The 24,582-nt window shown below is 49.0% G+C and overlaps 1 protein-coding gene across 3 annotated transcripts in view; it reads left to right on the top strand.

Moving 5' to 3' along the window:
* Positions 1 to 24,582, top strand: part of RPS24 (ribosomal protein S24) — a 450,090-nt gene that overhangs the window by 205,194 nt on the left and 220,314 nt on the right. Inside the window, exon 7 of one of the 3 annotated variants that reach the window (XM_081573819.1) lies at positions 16,450 to 16,873. The exons of the other annotated variants lie outside the window; for them this stretch is intronic. The gene's annotated coding sequence lies outside the window, so the exon portion shown is untranslated. Of the gene's footprint in view, positions 1 to 16,449; positions 16,874 to 24,582 lie in introns of those variants that run through there. 3 annotated transcript variants of the gene reach the window in all.

Here is a 24,582-nt window from a genome sequence, read left to right as displayed (position 1 = left end):
TTACTTCATGTAGCAAAAGTGACTCTATTATCCGGATTATTCAGGAAATTATCTTGGTTTATATGAGTGGGTCCCATGTAAACACAAAGTTCTTTATAAGAGAGGGGCAGAAAAAGAGAGTCAGACAGGGAGATGTGGTGATGGAAGCAGAGGTTGTAGTAATTGGATTGCTGGCTTCAACAGGAAGGAAAAGCCATGAACCAAGGAATGCAGGCATCTCTAGATGCTGAACAAGGTAAGAGGACAGATTCTCCCCTAGAGCCTCCAGAAAGAATGTAGCCCCATCAACACCTTGACTTCAACCCAGTGAAAATCATTTTAGACTTTTGACCTCTAGAACTGCAAGATAGTAAATTTATGTTGCGTTAAGCCAGTCAGTATGTGGTACTTTGTTATAGTGGCAATAGGAAACTAGTGTAGAGGGCCAGAGTTCAAGATGTTGTGAATTATGCAAGGGAGTTGGATCTTGTTCTATAGGGCTGAAGGCTTATTGCTGCTCAGGAGTCCATGTGTGCTAAGTGTATGAGCTCTGAAATCAGATTGCCTGGGTTTGAACACCCTCCTTGCCAAAGACCAGCTTTGTTAGGCAGGTGTTTTAAATTCTGAAACCTTCAGTACTTCCATCTCCAAAGTGGTGCAATAGCATTTCTTGTCTCATAGACACATAAGGCTTAAAGGAAAAGATGTGTGTAGGGTGTTTGGCACAGCGTTGGTCAGAAAAGTGATTGTTACTCTCACTTGCTTTGCAACTTTGGACAAGACCATGTTTCATTTGGAGCCTTGATCCCTATATCTGCCAAGAGGAGGTGATAGTAGGACTCCTAGCCTCCCAGACTCCCTAGCCTGCAGGAATAAGAGGATTTTATGAGATAACAATTTGGAGAGGGATGTTACCTCTGTGTGCCCCTGCTGGCCTGGCTGGAGCTCTCTACCTGTGGAGCAGGTGCCAGCTGACCTGCCCACTCAGTCCCCTCTGCCCCTGTTCTACAGGCATGCCTGGATTCCTGTGCCCCTTAAGGGCTGTCCTGGTTTCTGTTACCCTGCACTATGCTCCAGGCACAAGCTATTTTAGTTACAAGTTCCTTACAATGCTACACCTTCCCTACCCATGTGACCGACCTCCCCAGGCCCAGCTGCCAAGTATTGATTTCCCCTTTAAATATTACAGCAGCCCAGGAGCATGTATGGATTAATTGATGAGGCTAGGCTTGTACCTGCACACTTCATTAACAGCTGCTACTAATTAGTGGAGTAGTCATTAAGAGACCTGCTGGGGTTTTGAGGATAATAGTTTTACTTTTTTTCCATGATTCCTAAGCACACAATAAACTGGGAAGTGAACGTCCATAGTCCCACATTGGGATGGAAGTCATGGGGTGGCCTGTGCTCAGGGCTTGCCTCTAAGAACACAACAAAAACTAGAGAATCACCAAACAGTGGGACCAAATAGTGGGACCAGAGTCAGGAGGGCCTTAGAGTCATCTGGTCACATATACGACTACCGTGGCTGGGAGAGGGGTGTCACCATCAAGGTCACAGAGAGACGGGGAGGCAGAGCTGGGACAGGCAACCCGGGCTGCCGGCTTTGCTCCAGGCCAGGTCTCTGTTTACTGAAGGGGGACTCTGCTGCATGCATTTGGATAGCTTTATGGGGGAGGTCGGGCCATGCAGATAACCATGTCCCCTGTCGACCCCCACCCCCAAACCTGATGCACTCTCCTCAAGGTGGTGCTGCTTTTCCTTTCCCAATTCTGGGCCTCCTCATATTTTGTCCGCATCATTCCACCTTCCATCTTCTTGCTCCTGGAACCCCTGTCTCTGCCGTTGGCAGGCTTATCTCCAAACGGGCACAACTCGGCAATTGGCCTGCAGTGGCCCCTTTGGGATATCCATGCTGATGGAAATACACACTGAGTGGAATTAAGCCTGAAGTACGTGCATTTGGGCAACTTCTTGACCCTCTGGGGATGTCCTCCTCGCTGGATGAAGTGGGCTAATGTACAGGGCCGAGCACAGGCTGGGCATAGAGCGAGCGAGTGAGTCCTTAGTAGATGGCGGCCATGTACTCTGGGCTCCTTAGGAAAGTGCACCTGTGGCCCAGTTGTGCTTTCCTCAAGCTGTCTGGAATCACTCACTGAGAACACACTGAGAAGTTTTACAGCAAGGAATAGAGTTTTGACTATTTTCTTCTTGTTTAAGAGATAATGTTAATGATAATCCCACTCACTCACCTTCCCTCTAAGCTTACTATGTGTCAGGGGGTACTGTTCTAAGTGCTTTACATGGATTAATTTATTTTTATCATCTTGAGAACCCCGTGAGGCAGGTGATTTAATTATGATTCCTATTTCATAGAGGTGAAAATGAATGTACTAAACTTGCCTCTGGTCACACAAGAAGGAGGTGGGGCTGAACCGAGCCCTCTAGCCCTGAGCCCAAGTTCTTAGCTGTGGAACTTCTCAGCCCCTTAGAGGGGTTGATTTCCTGGCTAAGAGAAACCCCTGTCTCCCAGTGCTTGCTGCGTGGGTGGCAGCTGTGTTTATGTCATGTTTCTGCATCCTCCAGACTTCAGCTGATAGATCCAAGGTGGGCACTTGAAGCAGAGGCTTCCCCACACTCTATGCTTTGGGTATTCTGATTCAAAAGCCTAAGATGGGCCAATCTGACTCCTAACTGGGAAAGGCATCGGGAAGAGTCTGAGCCTGGAAGGGGGAAGAGCTGATGAGCTAGACTTAGGACTGGGTGCCAATGATGGTCACCAGCTGTGAGTGGCTGGAGGGAGCTGGCTGGCCAAGAAGGAGAGCAGAGAAGTGCATGGACAGCCCTGGTCTTGGAGGCATGCATCACAATTGCTGGTTCCCATGTCTTGGCCTTCTGTTTGGGGATCCTGTTGAGAATCTGCTTTATATTGAACTAGTTTCTCTCCTTGAGTTGCTCTCATTTAGCTAGTGCCCCTCTTTTCCTTTTAAACAAGAGAACTCTAATAGGAACAATACTCTTATCAGGTTTACAGGGCTCTGCTGATTCAAGGAGGGGCACAACCCCATCTATGGTATACATCTCCTCCTGTACAAGAACAATATCCTAAAATGACATGACTGGGACTTATAAGTGAAGGTCTCTGGAGACAGTGCCCAGCTGCAGATAAACATCCATACTAGTCAGGGTGAGGATGTACTGCTCTATCATAATAATGCAATGGCATAGAGAGGATTGAAGTTCCTGTCTTTTTCACCTTATGATTTAAGGTAAATAGCCAGGTTGGCGGGGCAGTTCTGACTTACAGTCATTCAGGGACTGGGGTGCTCTGAGCCATTGCCCCTCCTTCCCTGTGTGCCTTCTGGTGGTCTCCGTGATGGGGGCTGCCATGCCTAGCTCCAGCCAGAAGTGGAAATGAGCATGGAGGGGCACCTCTGATATCTTCCAGTACTTTCAGTCCACTTCTACTGGTGAGAACTTAGCATGTGCCCCACCTACCTGCAAGGGAGGCTGGGAAAGGAAATCTTGATCTAGAGTCATCAAATGCTTTCTGCAAGGGCCAGGTAGGAAATATTTCCAGCTTTGTGGGCTGTTTATCTGCGCTGCAGTTACCTGACTCTGCCATTGTATCTTGAAAACAGCCATAGGCAATACTCAAATAATGGGCATGGCTATATCCCAATAAAGCTTTATTCATGGATATTGAAATTCCAATTTCATATAAATTGCATGGCATGAATACTTTTTTCTTTTTTCAACCATTTAGAAATGTAAAAACCGTTCTTAGTCCATGGGTCATTCAGAAATAGGCAGTGGTCTGATCTGGCCAGGTGGAGGAGAGTGTGCAGACTCCTGGTCTGGATGGTGACCTTGGCCTGATCATGTTTTTTTGTCAGGGCAGGTTGAATTTTGGTGGAGAGTGAGCAGTCCTCACCACAATATCCACTCCAGGCTTTGCTAAGAGAAGGGCATTTTAGCAGAAGCAAGGTGTCCTCTACCACCTTCTCTGTATAAAGAGAAGAGTAGAATTTGCTGGGTGGAAACAGCCATGCTCCTCTGCCCAGACTTGCCAGGAACAAGGAGCAGGGGCAGCCATGCCCTGGGAGGTCCCTGATGTCAGAGGTTGTGGATAGGGTTACAGTGTCACTGTAACTGTAAGGACCTGTCACCTGGCCTCCCCTCATGCTAGAGGCCAGCTGGAGTGAGGACACCAATGGCTAGAGTTAGACAGGATACTGTAGGGTAGGATGCAGTCCCCTACCAAGGGGCAGCCAGTCACTTACAACCAGGACAGTGCCATCCCCGCTAGTGGGGCTGATGGAAGCTACACAGGAGGTAGCTTTGAACTGGACAATGATGCTCCTTAATCATTAGAAAGTGACTGCTGCAAATATTAAATGGGACCAGGAAAATCATCAGAAGGTTGAAGAGACTATTATTTGGCAAGTTTGTTTTCTTCCATCCCTCCGTTGCCTCCCTCAGCCACCAGCTTGTGGAGTTGGGGCTTGCAGGGCAAAGCTGACAGCAGTTACTGAGAAAAATAGAATCATGCTGTGTTTGTCCATCACTGAGCTTATACCGTCAATCAAAATAGCTACATATATTTTTGATATCAACTGCCAGTTATCCTTTCTGTGCCTTGGAAAAATTAGAATCAAAGACAGAAACATTCACCCAAGGGTGTTAGGTGTGGACTCAGACCAGCCTGGGTTTGAGTCCTGGTTCTATCAGATCCCATGTGACATCTGCTACCCTTGTGACCCCTCAGGGCCTCAGCCCCCTCATCTGTTAAATGAAGAGAATAATGCCTGTTGTGCAGATGTGTTGCAAGAAGTCCATTTCCACAACAAAGGATGCATTTGTTCAAATGCAAAGGGTGATTTTTGCTTTTCTCTCTGGGCCTCAGGTTCCCTATTTATAAAATGGATTGGTTGGATTGTGGTCCATTCCCATCCCAACAATCAGTAATTGTGTTGCCAGTGGACTTATGAGGAGGAGAAAGCTAGCCTTCAGAGGTGCTTCCTCCTGGTGAGAGGTTCTGAAGATGAAGGAAGCAGCAACTTGATCAGGACCCTCCTTATCTCAGATCCTTCCTGTCCTTCCTGGTGCAGCTCAAGCCCACCTCCTCCAAGAAGCCCTCCTAGATTCCTCCAGACACAGACCATCTCACCCTTTCTGAAGGACCTGAGTGTTTGACCTTGACCTCCACCCCAGTCTTTCCCCCTACTTGCTGATTTGATGGTGGCAGACTCCCTATAACCACTTCTGTAACCCTGACCCTAACCCTGAAACCCTGACACTACCCCTGAACTCTGTGAATGGGTCCAGCATGGAATTGCGAGCTGCAGATGCTCAGTTATGGGGCCAGTCTGGAAGGACTCATCTATTCCTACCAGGCAGAGGGGAGCTAAACACCCAAATCCTTCAGCCAGGTGCCCATGTTGATAGCTATGTCCTCTTGGAGCCTGGGAAAATATGGAGATGACAGAAACCAGGTGGTTCATAGACCATGTGGACATACTGTTGGCTTCATGACCCCCACTGTCTTCACGGAAGCAGGCAATCAACACCTCAAGTGGAGGTCCATCCTCTCTTCTCATCACACAACCAATGCCTATCCTGGGGGAGCAGCCTCATCTGGGCATATGTGAGGGTGCAAACTGACCAATGAGAGGTATGCTGATAAGCTGAGGATGCTGGTTCATGTTGGTCTAAATGCACATTTAAACTTCTAGTATGGATAAGGCACACTGTATTCTGTGACATCATTTGGTTCATCTCTGTTAATTCTTTCGGCAATGTGGTCTACCAGGTGCTGGGGAAACAGGGGCCAACAAGGCAGAAATAGTTCCTGGTCTTGTGGAGTTTACAAATTGGGGGGAATCTACTCAATTCAGCAAACAATTGCAGAAGTATTTGATTAGCTTGAAGCCTGAGATATGGAGCTGAAGGTGGCCAGACCATGGAAAGGTGAGGTGATGCAAGACAGAACACCTGGAATGTTCCAGGCAGAGGAACCATGGGTATGAAAGAAGACAGACAAGAGGAGCAACATTAGTCTAGAGCCTGAAGGGAGACCTCTGTGTTTGGACCGAAAAGCAAGGAGGGAGAGGGGGTTAACATGGTGCTACAGTGGGTAGGCAGGGACTAGATTCTGCAAGTCTTTAATGAGCATTGTAACAGTGTTTGAACTTTGGTCTGAGGGCATGGGAAGACCTGGAAACTTTTTGGACAGTAGTATACGTGATGGGCTTTCATTTTAGAAGGATTCCTCTGGCTTTCGGGTGCAGGATCTTCTGCCCTCAATCTTTCCCAGTATCAGGGTGTTTTCCGATGAGTTGGCTCTTCACATCAGGTGGCCAAGTATTGGAGCTTCAGCTACAGCATCAGTCCTTCCAGTGAGTATTCAGGACTGATTTCCTTTAGGATTGACTGGTTTGATCTCCTTGCAGTCCAAAGAACTCTGAAGAGTTACAGGTGTACAATATAGTGATTCATAGTTTTTAAAGGTTATACTCCATTTACAGTTATTATAAAATATTGACTATATTCCTTGTGGTGTACAATAGATTGTTGTTGTTGTTCAGTCACTCAGTCATGTCTGACTCTTTGCGATCCCATGGACTGCAGCACGCCAGGCTTCCCTGTCCTTTACCATCTCCCAGAGCTTGCTCAGACTCATGTCCATTGACTCAGTGATGCCATCCAACCATCTCGTCCTCTGTCGTCCCCTTATCCTCCTGCCTTCAATCTTCCCCAGCATCAGGGTCTTTTCTAATGAGTTGGCTCTTAGCATCAGGTGGCCAAAGTATAAAAGATCCTTGTAGCTTATTTTATACCTAATAGTTTGTACTCCTCACTCCCCTATCCCTATATTGCCCCTCCATGCTTCCCTCTCCCCACTGATAACTACTCATTTTTCTCTCTATCTATGAGTCTGCTGCTTTTTTGTTATGTTCACTAGTTTGCTGTATGTTTTAGATTCCACATGTAGGTGATATCATACAGTGTTTGTCTTTTTCTGGATGACTTATTTTGGGTGACTTGTTTTTCCTCTCTCCACCCTTCTAGTGCAGTACTCACTGGTGTCTACCTAAGATGGAAATCTTAGCCTGTGTCTCTTATACCTGAAACTCTTCAAAGGGCATCTGAAAACAAATCCAAATGTAATTGATATTTTCCAGAGGCTTCTATAGTCTAGCCTCTGCCTGCCTTTCCAGTTTGCTCAGCTGCTGTGCCCTGGACTCTCTGGATCAGACCCACGGGCTCTGAGCATCTCCAAGGAGACACTAGCACTCTCTCACCTTGGAGTCTTTGCCTGGGCTCATCACTCAGCCTGGAACAGGGAATAGGGGCTCTATAAACACTTACGGAAGGAATAGATGATAAATCCAGGAGAACAAAGGGAGAAAGAATGCTCAGGAGGAGTATTTCTCTCTCCTTAAGGGGAAGCCTGGCAGCATCTTTCATTCTCTGTGTGTTTCTCTCTTAAGCCTCAAACCTTTCCCCTCTTCCTAGCATCTGATGCCTGCCCCTCAACCCAGTACCTCCAAGTTCCTCCCAGGCTCCAGCTACCCCAGGCAGCCTTAATTAATTGTAAAATTGATTAAGCAGCCCTCTTTGTTAGGCTGGGCTGGTGTTTATTTGTATTTTCATATTATTATCCTTTTATACTTCTCTGGGCACCCTCAGCTCTCTACTGACACCTTTTATTGGGGAAATGTTAATTTAAAAATCATCTATAATGCAGGTGTCACAAATCAAAGCTGTTCAGTAATGAGTTGCTCTTATGTCGTATAAAAACAATTAATTAAAACCCTTTCTGAGAGAGCCGTGCCAGCAGATTTATGTTTCCCAGTGTCTCCCCTCGACCTTCCTTTTTAAGGACCCTCCTGCACTCTGCTGGCTTCTCTAGCAGGATGCTTTCCTCTCACCTGTGTCCAGGAAATTGTGTCCCAGCCTGATGGAGTGGGGAAGGCTCCAGGAGGGCATGTGTTCCTTCTTCCTCATGGTTAGAGCTCCAAGAACGACTTCACTGTGGTCACATAACAGTTGAGTGGCAGAGCCAGGCTCAGAGCAGCCTTGGCCGCCCAGGTCCTGTCCTGGTCACCCTCACTGGCATCTCTCCTGCTGTCCTCCTGACAAAGTTTACTGGCCAGGGGACCATGAGCACCTGAGCCACTGTTTTACTGGTCCAGTAAAGGACCACTTGTTTCTGCACTGACATACATGATCGCTTCACCAACACTTTCCACTCCTTGCTCATCAATCCAGCGCTTAGGAAATGTTATCCAGGGCCTCTAAGTTCTGGTTTTGCCTCTGCTCTTGATCTGCTATGTAACCTTGGGTAAGTCACTTCTCTTTGGTTGGGCCTCAGTTTCTCTCTCTGAGAAATGGGAACACTGATTTAGTAAAGGACTTGCGAAGGGAAGAACCTCCAGGTACCACAAACAAATAAGGCAGGCTTGGTGGGAATGGTGAAAACCTGGAGGAGAGGATGCTCCTTCTGAAGGGGACAGCCTCTATTGCCCCTGGATGTTTGTTGCATCTGGGAGTGCAGACCCAAAATTGTTCTTTTTCACGAGAAGCTGGAAATCCAGCTCAAGATTTAAAAATGTTGGTCAGGGTACTGGCCCTTGGTTCATTTGCCCTCAGATCCCCTCCTTGCCTTTCTTCTGTTTTGCTCTGTATCATGGGGGTCTGGCCCTTCCAGGCTCCTGGGTGGGTTGTGTTGAGTCAACAAGAGGCTCTGGATGGTGGTAAGAAGGGGAGAGGGCAGGAGATAGGAGCACAGGGTGTCTCATTCCCCATCTCTGCCTTGGGCATCATCTCTGGCAGTGCTCCTGTCTCTGTGACCCATCAGGGTTCCAGGTTGGCCAGGTCATCACAGCCCCTGGGCTCTGGTTACCCAACTCCTGCCTTCTTTCCTCCAGCCTGCTGTCCTGTTGATCTTTCATCTCCTGTGTAACCAGTCTTAAGTTAAATTTCCTCTGCTTTAAATACCTAGGGTGGTTGATAGGTTCTTGGCTGGACCCTGACTGATACATTTAAAAATTATAGCATTATTATTATTATTATTTGTTGTTGTGGTTGTTCAATCTCTCAGTCATGTCCGACTCTTTGCAACCCCATGGACTGCAGCACGTGAGGCTTCCTTGTCCTTCACTATCTCCCGGAGCTTGCTCAAACTCATGTCCATTGAGAAGGTGATGCCATCCAACTATCTCGTCCTCTGTTGTCCCCTTCTCCTCCTGCCTTCTATCTTTCCCAGCATCAGGGTCTTTTCCTATCATTATCATTACTTAACACAGCGATGACTTGTCTGGACTGGATGAAGTATGGAGAACCCCAGTTTGGAGATGCTGAATTCCAAGGTCGTGACATGGTTTAGGATTGACAGAGAAAATCACATAACATTGGCCCCTGTACTTTAGAAGCGTCCAGACTTAAGTGTGGGCATCTGGATACTGGCCCTTGCGCCTCCACTGAAGAGCCACCCTCTGCATTCTGGGGCCTCTGGGCTCTGCCCTGCCCAGCCTTTCTCCCTAGCTGGCGCCCCCTCCTGGCAATGAGATGGCACTGTTCTTGGGTTACTGGTGAGGGCCTCAGGTGGGCTCTAAGCAGGCAGATGACTTTCCCACACCCTTGCTTCTCCTGCCTTCTTCAGAGCCCAGGCCATGGGGAGGGTATGCAAGTCAGGTCTAGAACCTGGGGGCCTTACATCAGGAGGTGCATGTCCCGTGCCTGCCGTGTTCCACACTCAGTGCCAGGGCTGGAGACACCCTCCCTGAGATGACCCCGGCCCCGCCTTCCAGGAGCTGGGCGTCCAGGCTGGCAGGCGAGGAGCATCCTGCCAGGCAAGGCTACTCCGGGCTTTGCCCCCGACTTCTGGATTGTTGCACCTCTGTGTTGAATATGCTCCCTTTCTACCTGACATGGTGCGATTTGGGTACCATCCAACTCAAAATGAAAAGAAGCCAGCCACGTGGCAAGCTGCCCTGCCTCCTCTGCTGGGGTGCCCCTCCTGCAAGCCCTCCCACCGCCCGTGATCTCACTCTCTCTTCTGAGTGGGGCTGTGAAGTGTCTAATCCAGGCTTTTATCTGGCATCCACAATTATAATGTCAAGATTGAATAATCTGCCTTTATCTTCTGGGTGACAGCCATGTAGAAACTTCAAAAGAAACAGTTATGCTGGCATCTAACGGCTTTTGTTAATTACTATATCCCAAAGAAAATGAAATAAAGGAGGAAGAAAAATGATATTTCTCTGTGACAACTTTGTGAAAATATCAATGATGAAGCGGCACAGTTTAAGGGCTTTAACTATTCATGCAGGCACGACGGGCCTCCACCCACCCGTGCCCGGTCTGGAGGATGTGTGAGGATGGCCAGGGCACAGGCTTCTTCACAGGCCGTCCGTGCTGTCCACGCTGCTCTCATGGTCCCTCACACAGCCCCCCTCTCTCTCACACACACACACAAGCACCCCATCCCCTCCACCCTCATATACACTAACACACAGCACACACTCCACACATCACCCTACAGCACTGTCACAAATATTCACACTCAATCCCCATGACACACCCTCAAACTCACCCCCATTCATAGCCTCACAACCACGCTCTTTCACAGCCTCCTGTCCATGCACACCCTCTTGTACACATGTCTCTCTCACACACACATATAGGCAAGCGTTCCTTCCTTCATCTGATTGTTCAGAACCCTTCCACACCCCACACTGTGCCAGGTGCGCTCTGTACCAGGTGCTGGGAAACAGGTGTGTAAGAACTCTGCTCCGGGCAGCAAGGAAGACAGGCTGGTGGACCATAGCCCTTCCTCCCTTTGTGCTCACGTCACACTGTGCTGACGTCCTGAGTGAGGTGGGTGTGTGGAGACAGAGTGGTGGAGGGCGTAAGAGCTCAGGCTCTGGGGCCGGACTGGCTGGTTTGAATCCTGGTACTCTAGTGTTAGAGCTGTGTGACCTCAGGCAAGTCATTCAACCTCTCTGTTCTGCAGTGTCCTCACCTGTAAACTGGGGATAAGCATAGAACATCCTGTTCAGGGCCCGGTGAGAACTCTATACAGTAATAGAGGTAAAGTGTCCCCCAAATGCTGTTAAGGGTCATTTAGGGTCACGTAGAGTGGCTGACTCTGCCTGTGGGGGAGTGGCCTGGCATTTAGGGGAGGCTTCATGGAGGAGGTGATATTTGAGTGTGGGGCCTTGCAGCTTGGAAGAAAAGAGGGAGAACACAGCCCAGGCACAGAAGACAACATGGGAAGAGGTTTGGAGGCATGGTGGGGCACGCATGTCCCTTGAATGCTGCACGTTTGGTGTGACCGGAGGGTAGTGTGAGGCTTGGGTGGGAGAAGATTCTGGAAAGGTAGACAGGTCCTGATGGTGTCAGGCTCTGTGTTTCATTCTCAAGGGGTGGGTTTCCCTGTAGAAGCTGAGGCTGCAGCTGGCTCATGTCATCAGAACAGATGAAGACCGGGGACAAGCAGGATGCAGGTGGGCCTGCCAGGGTGGGCTTGAGGGTAGGGGGACCAGAGAGGAGGCTGTGACAGAGCTAACAATTCAGCCTCCTACCACACACACACGCGCTTCCACACACACGCAAACCCTCACTCATATATGGTCACACGTGAACACACCTGCTCACATGCTTAGTTACACACACACACACACACAATCTTTTTTTACTCTGGTCTCTCAAATAAGGTATGTAAATAGACATGTTAGGTCCAATTCCAAATCTCTGCAGTGCCTCTTAACTCCTTAATTACCGGGCAGTAGGTTGGCAGAGACGTGACTACGCCAGAAACTGCCAAAATAGACCTCCAAGCGCCCTGGTCTGTGATGTGTGCTCCTGTGTGGTCTGGAGGGGGTGCCTTGGGGGCAGAGGGATGGGCTGGTCATGGCCCTGGTGGGGCTGGAGTCAGCTGACTGGAATCTGGTTTGGCCTTAGTCTCTGCAGCTATAAAATGGGAGTGTTGAACATGTTCTCCAAGGACCCATCTGGTGATATTATCCTAGCATCTTCTCGAGGGTAAACCAACACTTTGGGGCACTAAAGAGGTGTACACTAGGAGCAGCAGACTCATTTCAAGGCAAAAAGAGGAAACATTTTTGGAGAAAAGTCTAGTGAGTGTTAAGCCCGATGCCAGGAGCCTCAGGGGATTTAAACCTGAGTCAGAAAGACAAGGGCTTCCCAGGTGGCCCTAGTGGTAAAAAACCTGCCACCAATGCTAGAGACATAATAGACGCGGGTTTGATTCCTGGGTTGGTAAGATCCCCTGGACAAGGTAATGATAACCCACTCTGGTATTCTTGCCTGGAGAATCTCATGGACAGAGGAGCCTGGCGGGCTACAGTCCATAGGGTCACATAGAATCAGACACGACTGAAGCCACTTAGCATGCACACACACAAAGACAGACCAGGAAGCTGGCATTCTGCTTGCTCCTGACCCCAGCCCTCCTGGGAGAGTAGGGGGCCCTGGAGGACAGACATTGTATCAGAAGAGATGCTGGTGTCTCCAGGCACCGGGCAGGGAAGAGGTGGCCTTCTGTTTGGGGAGGTGGCAGTGAGGACTGGCTAGTCCTTTGGCCAGGAGGTGGCATAGCCCAATCCCAAAAGCAGGCTTAGGGTGGGCAGAGGGTGGGTCTCACAGTCACAGAGAAACAAGGGCCTGGGAGTGGATATTTGGAAGCCTCTATCTCGGTTTTCTTGAGCTTCTAGAAACAGAGACCCATCCCAAGTGGCCTCAGCAGAAGCAGGGAGGTCCAGGAAGGCGCCACAGTTGTCTCCAGGGCCCAGGGAGGTACAGGCAGTGGGCCATCAGGAGCAGCTAGACCAGTGCTGGCTGCTCTCAAGCCAAGGCTCACCTCTGGGTGGTTCCAGGGGAGTCCCATCTGTCACCTCTGGTTTTCTCTTCACAACTCTTTGCTCCCTTCCTTCCCAATGCTGGAAGTGGTGCCCACCTCAGCTTGCCACCACCTAGACTGAGTGGGGCTCAGAGGAGCGGGTGCCCTTGCTTCTTTCTGGAAGCCACCTCTCGCTCGCTCTGGCCTTGAGGGCTGGCAGAAGGCAGCACTCCTATCGGGAGGCCAGGGCAGGTGGAATCCGTGGTGTTTTAGGAAGGCTGGTCTGCTCTAGAACCACAAGCAGGCTGGCCAGGAATGGGAATGCAAGGAGGATTTCCCAGACCTGTGAAATGAAGAACAGACCCTGTTCCCTGGGGAAGTCCTGTTGTGAAGAGTTCCTCACCTGTGAGGAGCAGCAGGGGTGCTTCCTGGCACTTGTGGGGCAGGTCTTGGCTCACAGAGACAAGTTGGTGGCCAAAGATGGTGACTTTCCATGCCCAGAGGGTGGGAGCCTGGGACTGGAAGGTTGAGGGTTAGATTAGGAGGTGACCCTGTTGGCATGGGGAGGGGGCTGAGGAGGCATGTGGAAACCCATCATCTCTGTCTACCTGCATGCCCAGGAACCAGGACTTGGCCTCGCTGGGGATGTTTTGGAAGCATGGAGCCCAGAACTGTAGGAGCCGGAAGGGAGAGGCACCTGTCTGATGACAGAGGTGACCTGAATTCTGCTGACTCTCAAACATCCCCAAGCAGCAGGTGCCTTCAGTCCAGTGAGCTGTGAGTAGAGCTTTGACATACAGAGAAGAAAGCCCTAGGGCTGCTCAGGATGGGGTCCCCGAGGCCTGCTCAGGACCACTGCAGAGGCTGGGAAAGGCACCCCCAGGAGTTGTGCAGGGCACAATTTTCATTGCCACACATTCTGGCCCGGGTCCCACCGCTGGTCCCCCATCTTGTCACCAGGCCACCTCCTGGCAGTCACCTCATGGAAACTCCTCTCCAGGAGGAAGCCAAGAGAAGGACACCAGCTTGGCCATGGGCACCCCATATTAGTGGGCAAATAGAGGTTCCATACAAGACTGAGTTAGACTGAAGTGACTGACTGTGAAGTCCAGACAGAGACACGGGCTTTGATTGCGTTGCACTGACGTATAGAGGAGGTGCAGTGTGACTCCGATGGGTCTGGGACAAAGCATCACAGCGAGGGGCTCCCCCAGCCCTCTCTGGACCCCTGGACATTCCCAGTGTGGATAGCCACCCTGCTCCCCCGCCCCCAGATGCTGATCCTAGGGTTTAGGAGTCCTCAAAGTCTCCTGGATGCTCTAGCCATCATCTTTCTCCTGCCCTAGCTAAGCCCTCTCCTTCTCAGGGCCCTGTGCAGGAGGGAGCTGGGGCTCTTCATCCCTCACCCCCATAGTGAACCCTGCCAGGCCTGAGGGGGAGCACTGGCCCTGGATCCAATCTCAGCCAGGTCTGAGTGCCCGTCAGCCGCCCCTCCCTCCCTCTAGTCATTAGTCTCCCCCGCTGCAGGTAGAGTGACAGGCCAGCTTGGAGCTCCTGAAAAGGCCTTTGTTTTATCGCCTTCAGTTCAGATGCTTCAGAGCACTAGCAGGCCATATTTTAATCTCAGGTCTTTGCAAACAAAATCGTTAAAAGCAGATGGCTGTGAAGACTGCCATGAATATTAATAGATATTGAAAAAAAAGGCCCCTTAATCTTTCCATAAATCTTCTAGGAGGAGGTGGGGGAAGACACGGAAAAGATGAGGGCTGCAGCGTAGCTGTAGGTACCCTGGCCCTTCCTATAAAGCAGAAAGCCCTGGCTTGATCCTAATGGCTGAGCAATTAGCATGGGGGCTGGTGAGTCCAGCCCAGCACTGGGCACAGAGATGGGCCTGGAGCAGTAACTCTGGGTTCTCCATCTCCTATCTTCCCCATCCCTTCCCTGTGGAGCTGGGGGGTGAGGGCCAGCTCCATCCAGCACCCTGATTCCTGCGGAGGCCAACTGCATTGGGCCCCACTCCTCTGATCCTGCATGTAAGGCTGCTAATCTTTGCGGATATCCCACTATGTGCCAATTTCTATGCATGCCAGTCTCATGCCACTCTTTTGAGGTGGGATTATCATCCCCACTTCATAGATAAGGAAAGAGACTCTGAAAATGGAAACCACTGGCACCAGACCACTGGGTTAGTGGATGGAACGGAAGGGATTTGAACCCAGATCTGTTTGACCCTGATAGCTTGTGTGCCAAGAATCTTCTAGGACGACCTCTTCCCTCTGGCCCCAGTGCCAGTCTTTCCTGTACACATGCTTTTGTATGGGACATTTTGCTATTCGCAATTCATTCATTTGGATTATACATTTTCCTCTCTGTTTAATTCCCGTTTAAAATACAAACACCCTTGGGAAAGGTAACCTATTAAGCTTCTGAGAAACATTAAAAGCAGCTCAACCACATAACCCAGGACCTGAGTTGAAGTCTTCTTAGCTCAGCCATATCCTGGCTCTGTGACCTTGAGCCAGCATTGAATTCCACGGAGACCATTCTCTCTGGAAAAAACGGGGTGGGGGTGTAATAATGATGAAACAACCTTGTGAGATAGACTGGACTGGCAAGAATTTGAGATCAAAGATAGAAAGACACTTTGAAAACCACATACCATGGTACACCTGCAGAAGAGTATTGTTTTCATTGCTGTCCAGACACCTTATTCATTTCCTGGACCACTTTCATGAGAGGAGGGAATAAATAATCGTTGGGAGCAAGGCTGATGAGACCTGGAGCAAGGTGCCTGAGCCCTGCCAGGGAGGGTGGTTGGTGGCAGGAAGAGAAACTGCAGCTCACACAGCCCATGGCATTGATCTCAACATGTCTTTTTTTTTGGCCAGTGGCTTACTTTGCTTTATGCTTCTAATCTAATTCAATTAGTCTTTCTCCCTCCCTCCCTCCCTCCTTCCCTCTTCCCTCTTCCACTCTCTTCTTCTCTGCCCCCCGCCCCCACCAAGAAATATTTTCTGGTAACTTGTTAACGTTCTAGGGGTGGGGAGTCAATAGTGAACTCAGCGGCATGGTCCCTGTCCTAAACAAATAAACTTACAAATTGGATCAGCACTCTGTGGAAACAGACATGAGACTAAGCTAAGGAATTATCAAGGGTACCCATTTAAAACAGAACGGGGCCTCTCTGTTCTCCTAATCTGGCTTCAACAAATGTTAAGGAGGTATGCAGGCATACCCTTATGGCAGCCCTTATGCCCAGCGCTGGAAAGTTCTAGAGGAAGCATGTGAGAGCCAGTCAGCTCTGACCTGCAGTCTTTGCCGCACCAGGCAATAGCCCAGACTCCACTCCACCAGACCACGCCCCTCTCCTGACCACGCCCCTCTCATTGCCCCGCCCCTGGCCTGGCACTGCTCCTAGCTGGGTTTTGCCCACAGATGCTCTGTTTTTATGGGATAATCTGGCTGGGAATCTGCTCCAAGGGGCGATATTAAGCAAATTCTACAGGCTGAGGTGAGGACAGTGGGGTTGTGAGGGCTCTGAAGGGCTCACTGCCTTCTCTGGCTCCAGCTTTTCCTGTACAGATTTATTTTTTTTTTTTTAGGGCGGAAGCCCAGCGTCTGGTATTGAGAAAAACCTCAGATATGAAAGAAGAGACCCATCACTCCAGTTCTGTTAAACTGTTGCTATTCCAAATGCAACGGATTCTTGGAGCCTGAGTACAAAGAGGCAGAAGCTTGTCATGTTTCAACAAACATACTTTATTATACTGTATAATTTAAGGTATCATTTTATTCAAGTGACATTCAAATGTGTGAAAAAATGGTTGCATATGCCATAGCCGTTAATGAAATCATTACGTACAAATGGTTACGCTTTACCAAGTCATTCATTAAAAGTAAATTAATGAGGGGGACAGCATTAAAAATTTTTGCAATCATTACCAGGTCCAGCCTAACCCACTTTTATAAATATTCATCAACAAAAACGTGCCTCAAGAACTCACCCAGTAAATTAAATTCTCGGTCTTGAAGTGTTTTGCTTCTATTAATGGCATCCGCCGTGATACTTTCTTTGATTTGTTTTCCAGAACTTTGGGATATATTGTAGGGAAATAATGACAAATTCTGAGTAATCGCTGATAATTAGGCCAAATCTATTATACCCATGGTATTTACATTTTGATTACTATTTTCCCCCCAAAGGCAACATCTTGAATCTATTCTAATACAAGACAAAATAGTATCTGAGATTGTCAGGGCTGGAAGAAAATTCAGAAATTAAACAGTCCAGCTATTACCTGATTTTGAATCTCCAGTCAACATTTCTGCCAGATGGCCCTTTGGGTTCTGCTTAAATACCTCCAGTTCTTGGGAACTCATTACCACTTTAGTGTCCCATTCCATTCTTGGACATCCTTGCTTGTCATCTTTATTTCTAAACTGTATTTGTCACTTTCTAATTCCCACATGTGTCCTAAGTCCCACACACCGGGGTGGAAATTAAAAAGACTTCACAAACATGGGAAGATTGTCTGCCAGATGTTATTACATTCTTGCCTACTCCCAAGTCTTCCCTCTTTAGGCTAAACATCTTCAGGGTACTTGAACCTTCTTCCAAGGAAGTGAACTCGGGAGTCTTCACTTTCTTTCCATTTCCTGCAGAGAAGGCCTTTTTTCTAAGGTCCTGCTCAATCTTCCCCACCACCCACAATTTTCTCTGTACTTTAATACAGATAACTTGAACCACGTATGGTGTCCATGTACAGACTGTTCACTAATTCTGAGCCTTTTCAGAGTCCTTTCCTCTGTCTGAAATGCTCTTTGCCCCTTTAGCTGCTTGACAAACTCCTATTCATCCTGCAGAACCCCTGCTCAGTGGTCATCTCCTCTGAGAAGCCACCCTTGATTGGTTCCCAATCCCTCTCCTTGAGAGAATTGATTACACCTTTTCCCTACATGGCTTGTATTCCTTGTAGTTATTTCATCATACCTTCCAAGGGAGTGGGAGAGAAGGGGCAGGAGGACCTCAGGTTCATGAAGTGTCTACCAATTAGCCTCTTCCCCGCACCCTTTAAAACAACACATTCATTGTCTGACAGTTCTGTAGAGCATAAATCCATCCCTTCACTCATGGCCTCTTTCCTCCATCTTCAAAGCTAGTAAAATTGGGGTGATTCTTCCCAGATTAGACTTATAATGTTTTTCCTTAAAGTCATCAGACTAGTAGCCTCAAAGCAACACTCAGGGGGAAGTGACCATTCAAAACTTACATCTTCTGCCCCATGACCAGCCCACATTGCTTGTACTGCACTATGAAATCACATTATTTTGTAAATAATGTGACTATTTTGAAAAGAGTCTAATTTTTATCACATTGTACTTTGCGGGCTAAAAGTGCTAATTTGTGAAATGTAAATGTTTAAAACCATCCACAGTTTTGGTCACCCTGCTTTGACATTTTAAGAAATTGTATTAGTAGAACCAAAATGTGAGGGTACAGGGTCTTTCCTTTATCCCCTGACAGGTGCATGCACCCCACAGTGAATTTACTGGCTCACTTTTCTGCCATACCTTCCAGTCTAAATACACTATGCAGTAGGTGAGAGCACAGACTTGGAACTAGGCTGCCTGGGTTCAAGTCCAGCTGGTTGACTGGGTGGCTCTGGGCCAGTTTCTTACCCTTGCTGTGCTTTCCTTTCCCCCTCTGTAAAATAGGGGCTAATACAAGCACTCACTCATCAGAGGTGTGAGCACTAATTAAGTATCATGTCAAGTGCCTCTTATCAGGCTGTGCTCTAAAGTAGGGGTTCCCAACCTCCAGAATCTAATGCCTGATAATCTGAGGTGGAGCTGATGTAATCATAGTAGAAATAAAATGCACAATAGATGTAACATGCTTGAATCATCCCAAAACCATCCCTCCCCTCCCGGTCCATGGAAAAATTGTCTTTCACAAAACTAGTCCCTCCCTAGTACCAAAAAGATTGGATGTTCTAAAGCTTTCCCTGTCATAGGTAGGGGCAGGATGTCTGTCTATGGCTTCAGTGCAGCCTCTGGTCCAGAGCATGGTGTCTGCAAAGGCTCGCTGCATCTCTGCTGACTGAGTAGCCCAGGCTCCCTCGTGCAGAAAGCCTGCCCACGCAGACCACGTGCATCACCGCCCACAGCCTCTCCTGTGGGGGTGCCTGTAAACAAGCAGAGGTCTATTACCAACTGGCGTGTTCCTCCTTCTGCAGACACAAACCATCAGATAAGGCTCTTCCCCTTTTGCTCCTGCCCTCAGAAAGGCATGGCATCGGGGTGATCAAATAAGATTTCCCCACTGTCAGTGTGCTATCTGTGGCTGCATTTAGTCTTATTTTTCATGGAGCAGCAGCCTCTTAAAGAACAAGGCTCTTTCTCTCTTGTTTAGCAAAGAGCTAAAAGACAGCCTGGCTCTTCTCGAGGTAAATTGGTTGATCCCACTCCTGATACAGAGAGCACGGTTACTGTCCCAATGCAGAGATGCCTCCTGGAGGCAGGGAGGAGATCTCACACTGGCAAATTTAGGTTTTCTTCCTTTCATGAGGAGGGCTTCCAAGGGTAATTAGTCTTAGTTATCCTCTACAGGAGAGGTCAGTTGGGAGGGCAGCATGATGTTGTGTGGGGAACCCCTGGGGGGTATGACACAGCGAGGTTAAGTAACTCACCGGAGGTCACACAGCTGAGTTGTACGGGAGCAGCATCTGAGGGCTGGTTGAGAGCAATAGAATTAGCATGTTGACTATGAGAAGTGTGGAGCGGGGAGACTTGCCTAGCAGAGTCAGGGTCTCCCAGGCATTTTGCTGATACAAACCTTAGGGAAACAGGTCTGTCTAGGTGGGTGTCAGTAGGGGTTGGAGGGCCAGCTGGGCAGGTAATGATGTTACTTTTACAGTCTGATTGGCTCATTCCCAAGACAGCCCTTGACTTCAAGGCAGGTGCTTTGAGGCCCGGAGAGAGGCACTTTCCACTCCCCTGCCCCAGGTGGGTGACAGAGAGACTCACTCAGCCACACAAAAAAAGAGACAAACACAGAGACAAGAAAGCATGAAAAAGAAAGCTGAGGTCAATCCAAGATGCAATGAAAGCCACTAGGGACAACCGAGAGCAATGTCCCATAACATAAACAGAGATGCAAACCAGAGACAGAGACAAACATCCTGAGACAGCCAGAGTTTCAGAGATCTGCCCAGACTTAGAGAGACAGGTCAGAGAGACAGGCCAGAGACCAAGGAAGCACAGACCAGAAGGGACATTAACTCATGGATATGGAAGAGTGAAGACAGTGGTATTGGGAAAGAGAACCAGCTACACACACTTGAAAGTCTCTCCCTTGGTCCCAGGCAGTGGGCCAAAAAGTGGAGGAAGTCGGATGCAGACCTGGCAGGCTCTCAGAGAGAGACCCCTGATGGGCAGCGGCCACATGGCTCAGAAATCAGGGCCAGTGAGTCTTGGTTACAGAGAGGGTGCTGTGGTGGACGTTCCTTCTCTCTGCATGCCTGGCAGGTGCTCAGAGCCCTGCCCAAGGTGGGCAGTACAGACCTGTACCCACCTGCCCAGGCCCATTTAGTGGAGGTATAAGTGAAGATGGTGATGCTCAAGAGCAAGGAGTTCCCAGCCACCTCCTCATGTGCTTGCTTGAGTTTGGCTTGCAGGGAACAGACAGCCTGGCCGGTTGTACCAGCTCCTGCCTGTATAGCCTGCTGTTGCTCTGGCCTGTCCATAAATCTGCTCCTCTGAGGGAGAGAGAATGAGTGGGGAACGGTATATTTAAGAGATGCCACCATAGGTGTACCAGATAGACCAGTTCGGGCACAAGTCCTGCAGAGCCAACTGGGCTCAGGTAATAGGTGCCAGATAAATGTTTGTCTGAAGAGACAACCTGTTTATAAATGAACCTTTGCTGACCTGGGCCTTAGTTTGCTCACCTGTAAGTGAGAGAGCTTGACCATGTAAGCTTGGCCACTCAGTCACAGGTTCAAAATCAGTTCCAACTCTGATAAATGTTATGGTTCTAGAAATTCCTCTTGGACCAGGAGTTCCCACAGGGCACAGGCTGTATGATTTTATTCCCTACCATGTCCCCCCTGCCTGACACTGAATGGGGACTGAATACATATTGATGAATAAGTTCTAGCTTTTCATATTTATAACTGACTTAGTTCTTGCTACAGGTCAGGCATTTGACTGAGGATATACACCACTATGGAGAAGGAAATGGCAACCCACTCCAGTATTCTTGCCTGGAAAATCTCAAGGACAGAGGAGCCTGGAGGGCTATAGTCCATGGGGTCACGCAGAGTCAGACATGACTGAAGAGACTAACACAACACACACATTCACCATTATATCCAAACTTGGCAATGGCTCTAGTTGGCAGGGACTCTTAAGATCCATTTTACAGTTAGTAAACTGAGACCTATTGGGCAAAATATTCCCCCAAGATGGTATAACGAGAAAGTGATGCAGCTGGCATTTGTACCCACGTTGCCTGGATCTAGATTTGGAGATCTTGCTGTTTCATTGTGCAAATTTTCATAAAACGTTAAAAAAATATATTTATTTTTGGCTGTGCTGGGACTTCACTGCTGTGTGGGCTTTTCTTTAGCTGCAGCAGGCAGGGGCTACTCTCTAGTCATGGTGCAAGGATTTCTCATTGTGGTGGCTTCTCTTCTCGTGGAGTATGGGCTTCAGGGTGCAGGCTCAGTAGCTGTGCATGGGCTTAGTTGCTCTGAGGCAGGTGGAATCTTCCCAGAACAGGGATTGAACCAGTGTTTCCTGCCTTGCAAGGTGGATTCTTAACCACTACACCACCAGGGAAGCACCAAAGAACATGTTTTTAAATGACTCAAAATTTTTCATACTTAACCTATCTGCTTTGGAAAACTGTCAAATGCAAGCCACACCATCACTCACTTGGCTATTAGCAGCCCCCTCTCTGGTTCCCCTGCCTCCACTCCTGCCCCTTCCAATGGACTCCCATGAAGCACCCAGGGAGAACTTTCCAAAATGCAAGTCTCATTAGATTGCCCTGAAGAAGAGAACTGGGGTTTCCCCTTGCTTGTGGGGTAACGATACGGCCCCTGAACACAGCCCCCAAGGCCCTGCAAAGCAGTGTCTCTTAACCTGCATCTGTGGCCTATTAGGGAGCTGGGAAATCAATGCAGTGGTTGGTGACCTGCATTTTCTTAAGTCAAAGAAGTAGAATAGGAGGAAAGAAATAGAATAGAAACTCTCAGAGTGGATCACATTTATTGTGGCAAAAGAAACTTTGTTTCACCAACTTAAAATAATTGATGTATATAGGTAACATACATGTGTGCACACGTGTGTGTTCTGTGATCTCCTCACAATGCAAAATGTTTTCCTAATGGCATTGTCAACCTCTCGGGAAGCCCCTGGTTAGGAGCTCCTGGTCTACCCTCATCTTGCCCACAACATTTGCTCTCTTCCCCTAGCCACAGCGGTCAACTGTAAGTGCGTTCAGCTTTCAGTCAAAGACACAGGGCTTTTTCCTGGAATGTTCCTCCTACCTCTCCATTGAGATCACCCTACTTCATCCTTCAAATCTCAAGTGCTGCTTCCTCAGAGAGTGGCCCCCCCCACCCCCCCCCCGCTTATTGCCTCCAAGGCATCGCAGGCCTCCTCTTCAGCATTTATCCTACTGTTGCAAGTTGACATTGGTTCACGTGATATTTGATCAACATCAGTTGCCCCCCACTAGTCTGTGTGCTCCACGGGGGGAGTCACCCGGAGGAAGTCTGCCTGCCTGGAGCACCCCACAAGGGCCGGAACAGGTTCATTTTGGCTTGTCCTCCTTCCTTACACCCAGCACATGCCTGGGATATGGAGGATTCCACAAGAACCTACCGAATGAATAAATCATGAAGGGCAGAGCTTTGCTGTGATCTGTACAGATGAGGAAACTGAGGTTCAGAGTGGCTTTCCTGAAGCTTTGGTTGATGACTCACTAGGAGCCCTTCTACTCTGCACTCCCACCATGGCCGCTGTGGGTGCTGTGCGGTCCATGAGGTCTGGCTCGGGGTGTCAGTCCTGACCCTCCCCACTACCCCAACCTTCTCACCTTTTCATGCGCCAGCTCCCTTCCATGGGCCTCCTGGCTGTTTTTCCCGTGTTTCCTCTGCCTCTCCAGCTGGCTGATTACGATGCATGGGGTGGCTGGAGGAGGCACAGCTCAGAAAGTGACAGCGACAATATTAGGAGTGAAAAAGATCAATTAAGCCCATCGAGCTGATTTGTGAAGCTGATTAAATTAGGAGCCTCCCCGGGGGCAGATTCTCGCTCAGGTTGACAGGCCAGCTGCCAGCAGTGCTGTGGGGGTACTTGCTAGCCCCCAGGGCAGAGTGGGGCTGTTTTGAAGGGCTCTGTGCATGGAGAGGGGGACAAGGAAAAGTGACACTTAGGGAGCACAGCCCCTGGTCTCTTTTCCCTAAGGTTTCTCCAGGAATCACCCCAGCAAACCTGGGTCACCGGCTGGGTTGGCCTGACTTTAGAATAAGACACTAGGCCTTAGCGAGGTTAGGTGAACTGTATGCGTTCACCCAGTTGGCAGGTAGAGGTAAGTGGTGGAGCTGGGACTGGAACCCAGGACTGTTTATTCCCTCTGCGTTTTGTTCTATCCTCTTGTTTATCTGCTCCTACTTCTGACTTCAGCATCCTGGTTTGTCTCTTTCTCTACTTTTCTAGGCTCAAGGCTCTCCCCCCACCCCCATCCCCCTCCTCCCTTGACTAGATATAATCAGATTATCTCTCCAGTAACCTGACCCCTCTGCTTTGGCCTCAGGACTCTCTTTCATGGCCTGTCCCCAGGGCAGCTCTGGCCAGAATATCCTGTATTTCAGAATCCACCCCATTCTCCTGGTCCCTGGGTGGGGGCTGGGGGGAGCACAGTTTCGACAAAGGCTCTTGTGTGTGCAGGGAAAATGGAGCCCGGGGAGGTTACCAAAATGAGGTCAGCATTTGCAGAGCGCAGGATTAGAGAGGGCCTTGAATGCCAGCCTGAAGAATTTGGTCTTCCTCAAATACCACTTTTAATGGCAACAGGGAAGGGAGAACCCCCAAGGACCACGCAACCATGGTCTGTGTTTCTGGATGGAAAGGAGGGCCATGCAGGTGGCAACACTTGGAGCCGCAGAGGCCCAGGATGGAGCACCGACACACAGGCGAAAGGGATGGGAATTGGAGGGCTTCTTAGCAGATGGGGCCTTGGTGCTGGGTCAGGAAAGGGTCAGAGAAGCCTGGAGGGAGAGAGTGTTTCCCTTAGCCCCAGGCCAGGGATGGGGATGCAGAGCTGGGGAGAGGAACTGACCCTCAGACAGTGCCTGGTATCTCATACTCGGCCTGCTTCTTCTTCCTTAGAGCAAATCTGTGCCAAGTCTATATCAATTTAAAAACACACACAAGCAAAACAGGCTCAGAGTCATGCAGCAACCAGTGGTATTTAGGATTCACACCCCAAGTCCGTGGGACTTCAGAGTCTGGGATCCTTTTATGGGCTAATTGCAAAAATGCCTTCAGTTTTGAAAGTCTGGGGCAGAGTCAAGGAGACTTGCAAGCCTTGAAAGACAGGATGCCATGGTAATTAGGGGCCCAGTGTCGACTTAAAAAAATAGTCAAAACATAAAAGCTATGTTTTATTTGGTGGAAATTTTTAGGACTTAAGCCCAGGAGACAGCATCTCAAGTAACCCTAAG

This window comes from Giraffa tippelskirchi, chromosome 2 (assembly GCF_054371585.1).
Source record: "Giraffa tippelskirchi isolate mGirTip1 chromosome 2, T2T-mGirTip1v1.2.pri, whole genome shotgun sequence".
NCBI lineage: Eukaryota > Metazoa > Chordata > Mammalia > Artiodactyla > Giraffidae > Giraffa > Giraffa tippelskirchi.
Note: the sequence above shows the minus strand (reverse complement) of the source record. Positions and strands in the feature narration are given on the sequence as shown.